Genomic DNA, 13662 nt, shown 5'->3' with positions numbered 1-13662 from the left:
TCAGCTATCAGCTAAAGATCCCCTTCTTTAAGGAACGTGGGTTACTTTAGTAACCAGGACGTTCCCCTTCAGGGGAACTTCGATGTGTGTCTTCACACTTTGGCAGTGTATGGAAATCGCCACAATAGTTGAGCCTGTCGCACCTCTAATGCGAAGTTTGCCAAGCATAGCATGAGCGCACAAGCATCACCAAAGGAGCAAATGGGACAAAGCAGTGAAAAGGCTGGGTCTGCCCAAGGGGTGGTAGTAACCTTAGGCACATAGCCGGACCAGGGTCTAAGGATAATGGGAGTAGGTTGACCTGGAGTTTAACTTGATCGATGCCAACATGACCAGCAGAACTACCTGTGGTTCGAACTAAGTGGTTCAAACCGAACTTTCTGCAGGCCCATCAGGACAACAAAAAGATTCCAAGAGGGCATGGGATGGATTTAATCTCAGCACGCCTCTGAGGAACCAAATGATAAGATTATGCTCCCTGAGCATCATGTTGAGTGGAGATGGCTGCAACCTACACCAGTATGGAGGGTGACAGCCTACACTCCAGCTTATCCTGAAGGAAGGATAACACAATGTTAATCTGTTAAGTTTGGGGGTCTTCTCCACTCAACTAATAGACTTTACTTCAGAGCATGGGCATGCTTTGTAATGAGTGATCTGGCCTAAGTGATGTTGTTAACCACCAACACTGGTAGGTCACCTAAGTCCTGTGCGCTCTGTCCAAAGACTACATGTGGAAGTTTTAGAGATCTGGGTGCACGTGTCAGAGGCTCACTGCGGGTAATGCATACTTCACAGGTGTCAAACTCAGTTCCAAAAGGGCCGCAGCTCAGCACAGTTCAGTTCCAACCCTAATTAAACACACCTGATCAAACTAATTGAGTCCTTCAGGCTTGTTTGAAACCTACAGGTAAGTGTGTTGGAGCAGGGTTGAAACTAAACTGTGCAGGGCTTCGGCCCTCCAGCAATTGAGTTTGACACCCCTACTTGCATCCATTCCAAGGGGAGCCACGGTCAGGGAATAAAGCAACTGGCAATTGGCCGTATAGGGAGAATATATAGGCAGAAATTTTCTCTAATGCCTCCCTATTGCTATAGTATGCTGCGACCTTAGTCGCACAACAGTCAAGCCCTCACAGTGAGGCCAAGAGCTGTCTATGTTCATGGCCTCAACATGCTGGACCCCCAGACATGTGATGCAGTACTTATGTCCATTATCGAGGGCAAGGAAACCACCACATCCAAAAACGCACGGTCGAAACGACAACTTAAAAAACATGTGCAGCTCGACCGTGTTGTTTTCATAGACAATCTGCTCTTTCAGCTATCATCCAGGGAATGGGAAAGCAGCCCAGTTCAACTGCTGTTGTCACCTGCACTGGTAGGAAAACTGGTTTCTGGTAGAAATCAGGTTAGCAGATTTCTACAGTGTGAGGCTTAGCTCTCAGTTTAGCTGCATAAACTTCTCCATAATTATTATTCTAAAAAATATGGTTGGGTAACGTAACTTGGTTTCACAATTTTTGTTCAAGACCCTTGAAAGTGGAGTAAATAGTGCAGGCTAATAGGGCTTTTCTGCATAAATTTAGCAGAATTCAATTCTGCAGAAAAAAAGTATAAAACAGTAACAGTACAAACTACACATACTTTACAGTTTAAAGGGCATCTAGGTTACCCCTTTTTTCAGATTTAATATCTCTCTTTTTAAAGTCTTTTGCGTCTTTAGATTGTGTATATAAAGTTTCAGATCAAAATACCCATCAGATTTTTCATTATACCTTTTACAAGAGGCTGTTTTATACTGATTTCCAGCAGGGGGTGGTTTTGTCGTACTGTGCCTTTAAGCCGAGTTCTGCCCGCCCACTGTTTCTACATGTCTCCTCCCTCAGCTGCGTCAGACAACAGACAGACTTAAAGAAAGGAGGTCTCACGTAGCGTTTGTGAGATACTACAGTAAGAACTAACTTTTACTAATCAGTATTGTGAAGTTGCATTGATGAGTCAAACACAATATCGTTGCGCGCGCACACACACACACACGCACATCGCAGATGACACACACACGCACGCAGGCAGGCAGACAGACAGAGCGCGCTTAGCTTAGTTAAGGCTAACCTCAAGTACTGTGTGGATATCTGTTATGCTAATGTACAAAATAAACCTGATTTAACTTCCACAAACCGGGATTGAAGCGTCTTCTTTCATAATTGTTCTGACAAGCGGCTGTGCTGATGAAGTAAAGCTGAAGTAAAACGCTGTAATTAATTACACACATACTCTGTTTTAAAACACTTTAAACATGTGAAACTCACTCTTAATCACATTTGATGATGATTGCTGATCCTAGCGAACAGAACAGACCTTTTATTCCCGGTTGCTTTGCGTATGTCTGTCTGGTCTTGTTGACATATACACACGACTACCGGAACATGTTAATGCGCGCAGCTGTCAATCAATTCGGTGGGCGGGGGGATCGCAAACCTACGTAATGGTGCGATCGATTTGAAAACAGCTCCAATTGGCCGACCCTTTTTTTGTAGTTAAATTGAAAAAAAAGCACTGGGTGTGTTCATATAACCCCAGTATGAAGGTCTATACACTATACCAACACACAGATCTGTCCAAACAGCTTGAAAAGTAGATTTTTTACCATAGGTGCCCTTTAAAATAATAAAAAATCGGTACTCACACTTTTCTTGCAATCCATGTCGTCCATCTTATTAGAGCATATATAATCCAATCTGTTAGGTGGCACTGTGCGATGTTGTGAACCCATAGTGGGCCCACTAGGAGGCTTGGGAGGCCTGAACACCACAATAAACCCCTCAAAAAAACAATGGCAAAAATCCAAAAATAAGTGTGCCATCCCTTCGCTCGGCTTGGCCGGTCTCGCGCGCAAACCCCCTAGACAAACAAACAGACAGACAAACAAACCATGCAGACAATGTGTGTGTGTGTGTAAGTGTATGCTTTGTGTGAGACTGGAAGGGAGAAATGAAACTAGAGGAATGACTGTATGCTGATGAATGGACGCGTGCACTCATGTTTTCACAGCTGACGGAGGAGAAATGAAGGTAAGTGGTGTATGTGTGTGTGTGTGTGTCGGTGCGGCCGTCAGAGACGGAGGGGAGAAGTCTCACTTCTCCACATTATCCTCCCCCTCTCCAAGCTGCGTACTGTCCAGAAACCTGGACAGGAAGTCGGCTACTAGATTTTTCCTCCCAGGGCAATGACTTATCTTGAATTGGAAAGGTTTTAATGTCAGGTACCACCGGGTCACTATGGCAATGGTATCTTTCATGGAGTTTATCCAGGTAAGTGCTCGATGGTCCGTTTCCAAGTCAAATTCCCACCCCAGGAGGTAGTAGTGGAGGGATTCCAGGGACCACTTAATTGCTAGACACTCCTTCACTATTGTAGAGTATCGAGACTCCCTAGCCAACAGCTTCCTACTCAGAAATACCACAGGTTGCTCTTGTCCAGCTGGTCCTTGGGCTAGTACCGCGCCAATCCCTCTATCCGATGCGTCCACTCGCACCACAAATCTCTTTTTCAACACAGGATGTGTACATAGCCTCTCCTTCAAAGTATTCCACGCCTGTTCACAGGCATCAGTCCATACGACTGGATTCTTTATTCCTTTAGTGAGCAAGTCTGTTAGGGGTGCTGCTGTTGATGCGAAGTCTGGGATGAAGCATCGGTACCAGCCCATCAATCATAGGAAGGAACGTACCTCCTTTTTGGTCCTAGGTTTTTGGCTCCTCCGAATCGCTTCTACCTTGTCCACCTGTGGTCTGAGTCCACCATTGCCCAGTCTGTATCCCAGGTAGTTGGTTTCTTTCTGGCCCCACTCGCACTTAGTCACATTTAAGGACAGACCCGCTCCTTGAATTTTCTTCAGGGCCTGTTTTACGTGCTGCAGATGTTCCATTCACGTGTGACTGAATATCACCACGTCATCTAGGTAAGCAGACGCAAAACTTTCCCAGCCCTGAAGGACACGGTCCATGAGGCGCTGGATAGTTGCAGTTGCCCAATGTAACCCAAACGGAAGTATCGTAAACATATATAGGCCAAGAGGGGTCCTGAAGGCAGTGAGGGGTTTCGATGAAGGATGGAGGGGCACCTGCCAGTAACCTTTGCACAGATCCAGTGTGGTTATGTAGCGAGCCTGCCCTATTCTCTCCAGCAAGTCATCAATCCTCGGCATGGGGTAAGCATCAAACCTGGATTGAGCATTAAGTTTCCTAAAGTCAACACAGATCCTTAAAGATCCATCCTTCTTAGGGACGATGACTATGGGACTGCTCCACTCCGATGACGACGGTTCAATTACCCACAGTTGCTTCATGGTTTGAACTCCTGGAACAATGATGGGTAAGCATCGAGTACCTCCTTTAACTCATATTTCTTGCCCTCCTCCAGGTGATCCAGCTTTAGCTAAGCAGCTTGTCTAGGTGTAACAATCTCCTCAGCATGATCGTCTTAATCCTCCTTCACCTCTCTCACCATCAATACTTCTTCAGCTTTCTTCTTCGTCTCTTTCCACTCTTTCAGTAGGTTGATGTGGTAAACCTGTCGACTTTTCTTCTTCTCTGGATGGAGAATCTCATAAGTGACTGGCCCCATCTTCTTTGTCACTTCATATGGCACCTGCCATTTCGGCTGAAGTTTGTTGGTGGAGGTGGGTAAAAGTAACAGTACCTTTTGTCCTGGCTGGAACTGGCGAAGACGACTTCTTTGGTCATACCATGTCTTCTGCTTTGTTTGTGCCTCTTTAAGGTTTTCCACAGCCCTGTAGGTTTCCAGCCTGTCTCTCCCTGTAGGTTTCCAGCCTGTCTCTCATCTTTAGGATGAAACAGACGATGCTGCTGTCCTCCACTGCTCCAGAAGGTCTCGTCCATGCCTTCTTCAGAATATCCAGCGGTCCTTGGACTGGCCAACCATACATTAGTTCAAATGGTGAGAACCCAGTTGACGCTTGTGGTACCTCCTTGTATGCAAACAGCAAGAATGGCAACCATTTGTCCCAGTCTTGTCCTGTATCAGACACACACTTCCTCAGCATGTTCTTCAAAGTCGCGTTGAAACGCTCCAACAGCCCGTCTGTCTGAGGATGGTATGGTGTAGTTCTCAGTTGCTTGATGCCCAGCTGCTGCTGGAATATTTTCATCACACGTGACATGGAGTTTGTACCCTGATCGGTAATGATCTCGTCCGGGATTCTTACTCTGGAAAACAATGCAGTAAGAGCTTGAAAAATTTTAGTGGCAGTGACTGTGCAAAGTGGGAATGTCTCGGGGTAACGAGTGGCGTAATCACAAATTACAAGAATGTAGCAATGTCCAGCATTACTCTCCAGTGGTCCCACGACATCCATGGCAATACAGCGAAAAGGGGTTGAAATAATGGGGAGTGGTTGTAATGGAGCTTTGTCTCTATGACGAACCGCACTGGTTGTCTGACAGATGTTGCATGTGTTTGGACATCAGAGTACATGGTTGGCCAATAGAAACGTGTACTGATGCGGGTGTATGTTTTCTGGAATGCCAAATGTCCTGCCCATGGAAGTGTGTGTGCAAGATGTAACACAAGGGGATTGACAGACATGGGTACAACCAAACGTTTTTCTCCTACTTGCACATATAAAACATCGTCAATGACAACAAAATGTTCATCTTTCAAATTGATGTTATCAGTTTTTTCAGCTCTCACAAAAAGTTTTCTCAAAGAATCATCATTTCTCTTTAATTCTGAAATGTTTTCAGGAATCTTCCAGTTTTCTGCCTCAATACCTTTCATACTAGGTTTCTGAACTGGAGACCCTAGCCTTTTTAACAGTCTTTTCTGCTGACGCGTTTTCCTTTTGCCCTTGGTTTCACCCTGCAGCAGACTATCATCAAAGTCTGGCAGTGGCTGCAAACCAGCTTTTGTTTGGGCACGCGTTACTACAGAAAACACATTTTCAATGTTATTTAAACCTGCAGAGCCCTGCTTGGTAGAAAAATAGCACAGTTCATTCAACAGACAAAAAAGATCTCGACCTAAAACCATGTCAGCTGGTAAATTAGTGACCACAGCTACATTCAACATGTACATTTTATTATGTATTCCCACAAGTACATAAGCTTTAGGATAACTTCGTATATCCACATGTCTGTATTGTACGTTAGTGGTATTAGCATAGTCAACATTGTTCACATGGCAATATTTTATCAAGGAAATAGAATTTACAGTGTCAAGTAGTGCTTTCAGCTCACGACCATTAACCACAATGTCCAACATTTTAGCATTCACATCACAGTCACTGTTAGCATTGCCCTCTCTTGGTGCATAAAAAACCCAGTTAGTTTTGATTTTCTAGCAGGGCATACCGATGCTTTGTGTCCTTGTTGTTGACACGCATAACAGATCAGTGTATGTGTTTCTTCAGTCTCAAGTCCATGTGAATGCTGGTTGTCAGTATTTTGTAAATTGTGTCATGCTCTACCTTTTGCAGGTTGCGTGCGCAGACCAGAGCAATGAGCGTTAGCATACTGCTGAGCTAGTCGTGCTGCTACCAGTCCTGAGTCCGGCTCATGTTCTTTGACCCATGTCCTGGTATCTGGATCCATAACCCTCAGCACTTGCTCCATGATAATCAGCTCACCGATCTCATCCTTGGAGTGAAGATTTGGTTGAACCCAGCGCTGATACAGGTGTTTCAGGCAATGATATGTTTCCGTCTGTAACTCTCCTTGCGGTGATGTAGACGCTCTGAAGCGTTGACGGTAGGTTTCTGCAGACACGTTGTATTTCTGCAGAAGAGAGTCTTTTAATTGTACATAATCATCAGCACTGACCTCATCCATTGCAAGATATGCTTCCAGCGCTCGACCAGTCAGTAATGGCCCCAGCCGACAGATCCATTCCGCTCGAGGCCACTGCCACGTTCGGGCCAGACGTTCGAATCGCTGCAGATAACTCTCGATGTCATCATCAGCCTTTAAGGGTGGTAATGGCGTTTCTGGACGACTCGTCCGCTGGACTTGGAGTGGTAAAACTGCGGGTGGTGGTGAGGTAGGTGGGGGTGAAGTCTCCATTGTGGATACTCTACTGAGCGATGGCATTGTCAGCTCAGTCGGCCATATCGACTCACAAAGTCCCCGCAGCTCAGGAAGAAACAGCTCCTCTCTTGTTTGCTGCGCCTTATATATACAGTGTGCAGTGTGCATGTATATATATATATACAGTGTGCATAAAGTCCAAAAAATTTACAAAAATATATACACAAAAATACAAAGTATCAAATCAACAAATCAAATATAAAGACGAATATGTATAACACAAAACCAAATCAAAGGAAAAAAGTCAAACGTAACCACTGTATACTAGTATCCACTTACAATAATTGCTCATGGCTCTGCCACAGCATGCTCGCTCGCCAGGTAAACTGACCCTGAGCTGGAGTCTGGCGTCCCTCTTTATACGCCAGACTCCACCCATTGATTGGCGCATGCCATACTCCAGGAGGAATATAAAATATACTTTCTTTAAATTCACCTTAAATGGCATTGTTTAAACATTAATAGTTCATGTCTGCTTAACAGACACCTAATACATGAAACATTAAACACAAACAACCATAACACATCTTCTTTCCTGTAAAACAGGACAAACACCAAAGCTGGTTATACCCACAGAAAACACAAAATGGTACTGTCGGACGTTCAGTGCGCGAACCACCATGGCGCGGCTTCTGATGTAATTAGCGCGCGCCATCCCTTCGCTCGGCTTGGCCAGTCTCGCGCTGAAGTCCGAACCCCCTAGACAAACAAACAGACAGACAAACAAACCACGCAGACAATGGGTGTGTGTGTAAGTGTATGTTTTGTGTGAGACTGGAGGGGAGAAATTAAACTGTGGAGGAATGACTGTATGCTGGTCAATGGACGCGTGCACTCTTCATTTCACAGCTGACGGAGGAGGAATGAAGGTAAGTGGTGTATGTGTGTGTGTGTGTGTGTGTGTTGGTGCGGCCGTCAGAGACAGAGGGGAGAAGTCTCACTTCTCCACACACTGTCACAAAAAAACTAGGGTCCTACAGATGTAGTCCTAGAAATGCGGTCCTGAAAGTGTAGCTACTCCAGTTTTGCAGGAATACCCATCTCGAAAATGCAATTTTAAAGGTCACCTTTGATGAAAATAAACTTTTGTAAGCTGTTTGGACCGAACTGTTTGCAAGTGTAACCGTACTCTCTTTTGCTCTGCGTTGTGTAGTGAATGACGAGAGGACACCATTTTGAGTCTGCACAGAGAATGTTATTATGGAAGATCGGCAGCTTCAGCTCATTACATTAAATGTACACTCCTTAGTTCAAGGAAAAGGTGGAAAAAAAAAAGGCGAATGAAAGATGGAGGAAACGAGCGAGAGGCGCCGCGGAAGGACGCGAAGACAGGAAAGGGAAAGAAAACTAGTTCTCACAATTACAATCCACATATTACATTGTCTAAAATAAAAATCATAAATGCATACCTGCACAGAGAATGTTATTATGGAAGATCGGCAGCTTCAGCTCATTACATTAAATGTACACTGTCAACAAAAATAACATTCTACAATATAACAAACTGTTTTTACATCAGTAACTATAACAAATGATTAAAATTAAACTTAAATATGCATTTGTGTGTGTGTGTTAATTATGGCCAGAGCCAAGTTCAATTTGGAACAGGTAGAGCATACCTCCTTAGTTCAAGGAAAAGGTGGAAAAGACCGCTCAAGCAATAGTGCAACAGGTATGGCTGCTTGGACTATACCACCTTGACGTTAACCCAAGGGGGGGGGGAGAGGTGAAACCACTGTCACTTTACAGACTCTTTTTACATTTATATTGTGAACACAAAACAATTTTATATGAACTAAGTAAACAGGAGGAAAATATAGTGAAATCAATATATCCAAAATAATCCTGTTACACTCACCCCACCAGATTTCACTAAATTTTACATAACATCCGAAACACTATATAGAAGTGTAACACGTACTCTGAGAGAAGTTAAAAGAAAATAAAAATTAAAACAACAGAACATAAAACAAATAGCATCAAGAGAAAAATATCCAAAAATATAGACAAAAATACTCAACTCTACAGTCAAGTTACCCAGCAATCAAGTGTGATCATTAAACTACAGACTGAAGAAAGTCTACCAACAGTATTGCTGTCCATTGAAGGACTAGAAAAGACAAAGGTTAGCTACTCCTTTACCCAACCATAGGAAGACATGCCATATACACATCTTTTCAATAGATCACATCCAAGATTGCATGATTATTTATCTCAATACCCTACACACAAACATGTATTACTCCATTTTGAGATAAGATTGAATACATAAATAAAAAAATAAATAAAAAAATATATATATATATACACAATAGCTTAAACATTGTTTCCTTTTTTTTTTTTTCCAAGGAAACTCATAAACATATTAGACATTTCGAACATACCCATTTAACGGCATAACAAGTCTTTGAAGACTTCACTTCAATGTTATCCTTTATAAGGTAACAACAATGAAGAGCGAGAGAAAAAAAATAATAAGAAAAAAAAACGTATTTTCAATGCTTTCACAGCAAACATGTTTCTAATGTTGTTTCACCCAAATAAGTTCTTAACAAATTGATTGGACATGGTCTGAATAAGCCTATTTAACGGCTTTACAAGTCTGCCATGTCTAGTGCGAAAACCCTCACTCTGACTAGGTCTGTTCAAGAGCGACTCGGTCTGTTCCGAAGCTGATGGGTGTACAAGACGAGAAGCCCCACTACCAGAGCCCTCATGTACTGATCGAACCCCAACTTCAGAGTCCACATCAGCAACATTAGACCTGTCTGCGGCAATTGCAGTGAAATCTCCTTCATCTTGCGTACAATCACTTGCCTGGTCAATCTCCTCACACATCACACTCCGATCATCTAATTCATGACTGACTGAACCATCGCCTCCAGTGCTGGTAGAAAGATCAGCTACCCATTGAGTGGTTCTATCCTCCGCAACATTTTCAATGCTGGAGTCCTCAAGTTCATCATCACTCACATTGGATAACTGTTCCTCAACAGCATCTGTATCAGGCAATGGCAGAAAATCAACTGGCATATTCAGATTCCGATGCACAGTTTTAACCACACCCGAAGGGTTTCTGAGTTTGTATGTGTTTAACAGTGAGTTTTTGCCAACCACAACATACACTGTACTCTCCCAACGGTCCGCAAGTTTCTTTTTCCCTCTTTCACCCTTGTTTGCCAACAAAACCCTCTGACCTATGTCAACTGATTGTCCCTTACACCTCTTGTTGTACATGTCTGCTTGTTTACGTTGCTGCTTTTCTGAATGTGACTGTGCAAGTTTAATCGCCTCACAGAGGTCCCGTCTAAGTGACTGCACATACTTGTCAATGTTAACGGTTTCTTCATTCAGAAGTACACTTTCAAACATAAGATCCACAGGTAGTCGCGGGGTACGGCCATACATCAGAAAGAAAGGTGAAAAACCTGTTGTTTCATGAACTGTGCAGTTATAAGCAAATGTCAAGGTATTTAGCAGTTGTGGCCATTTGGCTTTAGATCTGGGGGGCAGCGCACGAATCATGTTACCAAGAGTGCGGTTCATCCTTTCCACCTGGCCATTGCCCATTGGGTGATACGGCGTAGTGTGCGTTTTGTCAATACCAGCCAACTGACACAACTCCGCAATCAACAAACTCTCAAAATTGGCACCCTGGTCGGAATGAATGCTCACAGGAAAGCCATAAATGCAAAAGAAATTGTTCCAAAGAACCCTCGCAACTGTTTTTGCAGTTTGATTAGGACAGGGATAAGCACAAGCCAACTTTGTGAAGTGGTCAGTGATGACCAAAACATCAATAGACTTGTTGTTTTGGTCCTCAGCCGACCAAAAGTCTATACAGACCAACTCGAGAGGCGACGAAGTGGTAATGGAAACGAGTGGTGCCCTAGCCTCTGGCTCAGGAGCCTTGCTCAAAATGCATCTTTTGCAATTATGGACATAGTCCTTTACATCCTTCTCCATGGTTTCCCAATAAAACCTTTGCCTGGCTAAACCTAATGTGCGCTGCTGGCCCTGATGCCCCACATCATCATGAATACCTTTCAACACTGTCATTCGCAGAGATTCAGGAACAACATATTGATACATTTTTTGTTTTGTCACTGGGTGTTTGGACACACGATAAACAATCCCTAGACGCACAGTTAGTTTACCCCACTGTTTCAGTATCTTCAATGTGCCACGTGCCTCATGAAGTTTTTCACGTCTTGAAGGAAGACGACCACGGTCAATGAAAAACCTGACTCGACTGACAACAGCATCGTTGGCCTGCTCAGCTAGAAGTTCATCATGGTTAAAAGCTGGCACAGGGTTCTGGCTCATAGCCGTAAGAGACTCCAAATATTGCACATGTGAAATGGCTCTCACCGTACCCGCATCTTCCCAATGCTGGTGTCTTTGCATGACAGCAGAAATCTCCTCACTATGCACATAGACACTTGCTGCAGTACAACTAGCCTTCAACCCAGCCTCCCCATACTCCTGACCATGTTCATCCCGCAACTCTGAAAGCTCAGCTGAAAGCCGAAACATGTTCTGAACATCATCACTTTTGAAATTTGCTGCCTGCTTGAGAAGTGTGGAATACGGAGCCCTAGTTAATCTATGCAATATTTTAGGCTGCACAAAAGGCTCCCTACTGAGGGCGTCAGCCACCACATTTTTAGTGCCAGGGATATACTGGATGTCAAAGTTGAACGGTGCCAATTGCGCTACCCAGCGCTGCTCACAGGCATCTAACCTGGGCTTGGTCAGTATGTACTTCAGGGGGTTGTTGTCTGTCCACACAGTGAACCTGTGATCCCGTAACCAATGGCTAAATTTATTACAAATCGCCCATTTCATCGCAAAAAATTCAAGGCGATGCGCAGGGTATTTTGCCTGTGCATGATTTAGGGATTTGCTTGCAAAAGCTATTGGGTGTGCTTTGTCACTGTTGTTATGAATTTGGGACAATACTGCGCCAAGTCCAGCTGTAGATGCATCAACAGACAATATGAATGGTTTGTTAAAGTCTGGGTGAGCTAAAAGTACTTCCTCAACGAGAGCTGCCTTCAGGTCCTCGAACGCCTTTTTACACTCCACAGTCCAATCATCCGGGCCAAGTTTGCGGTACAACACCGGTCTCTTTCTGCCTTTCAATTTTCGAGGCCTTTTTGGTCCACCAATCAGAGAAAATAAAGGTTTAGCAAGCACTGAACAGTTTTCAATGAAGTGCTGATAGTAGACTACCATCCCCAAAAAGGAACGTATTTTAGATGGCGAAGGAGAGACACCATCTAACTCCATCAAATCTGCCTCTGTCACTTTAACTATGGACTCCACTTTATCCGGATCCCTTGAAATTCCATGCTGGGAAATAACATGACCCAGAAATTTGACTGAACGTCTCAAAAACTGACATTTAGAGGGTGACAATTTCAAATTATGGACTTTAAGGCGTTGAAATACCATCTCCAATCGTGTCAAACTCTCTTCTTCAGACTTCGCAAACACCAACAGGTCATCAAGATAACACAGAAGACTTAAAAAGTTCTGGTCACCGAATATAGTCAGCATCATGCGCATAAAGGTGGCTGGGCTATTACATAGCCCTTGTGGGAGACGATTGTATTCATGCAATCCCAGTGGTGATGAGAATGCAGTATACTTTCTGTCAAGTTCATGTAAGGGAATATTGTAATAGCCAGCCGTCAGATCCATGGTGCTAAAAAACATGTTTCCCCCCAATGCAGCAAGGACATCGCTTTGATGTGGAAGAGGATGGGCGTCTTTAACAGTTCTGGCGTTAAGCCATCTGAAATCTGTGCAAATTCGCAGATCGCCATTCTTCTTCCACACCAAAACCAAGGGGGAAGCATACTCGCTACAGGACTTGCGGATTATGTCTTTTGCTTCCATCTCGTCTAACGTTTCTTTTAATTTCTGATAATGGCCAGGTGATATTCTACGATATGGCAACCTGAATGGGCGGTCATCTGTTAACCTGATGCGATGACAGAAATCCTGCGCCTCACCACAATCCAGGTGATGTCCTGAAAAGACAGACTCATAAGTCTCAATCAGATCAACAAGCTTCTCTTTACACTGTGCAGAAACTTCACAGTCACCAATCGGAATAGAGCTTAGCCCTAGCATTTCCAGCTTCTTATTCACATCACTGGGGTCACTGCAAAGACTTCTGGCAGTAAGACTACAGCAGGAACTACTGCTTTGCATTTTTCCCACATTCTGCTGAACAGTGAAAGAGTTAGCTGACTGGTCAAAATCCTCAAAAGCAATGCAGGGGGCAACATCTGCAACTTTTGAGTTTCTACGCAAAGTTATTTCAGTGGAAGTGGGGTTGATAATCTTTATGGGTAACCAACCATCACCCCACAAAGGAGAAACTATCCGGCCAACCATTATCTGTTTATTTACACAAGGTGACGTACATGGCTCAATGAGTACCGTACTGCCTGCTGATAACACTGTGCCCATAGGCAACCTACCCCACACCAAATGCTCAGTCATAGGCTGAAGAGTTACAGCGTTCTTTAACTTCAATGTGCCA

This window comes from Danio rerio, chromosome 18 (assembly GCF_052040795.2).
Source record: "Danio rerio strain M-AB ecotype USA chromosome 18, GRCz13ab, whole genome shotgun sequence".
NCBI classification, from domain to species: Eukaryota; Metazoa; Chordata; class Actinopteri; order Cypriniformes; family Danionidae; genus Danio; species Danio rerio.
The sequence above is the reverse complement of the archived record's forward strand: the minus strand, read 5'-3'. Positions refer to the sequence as shown.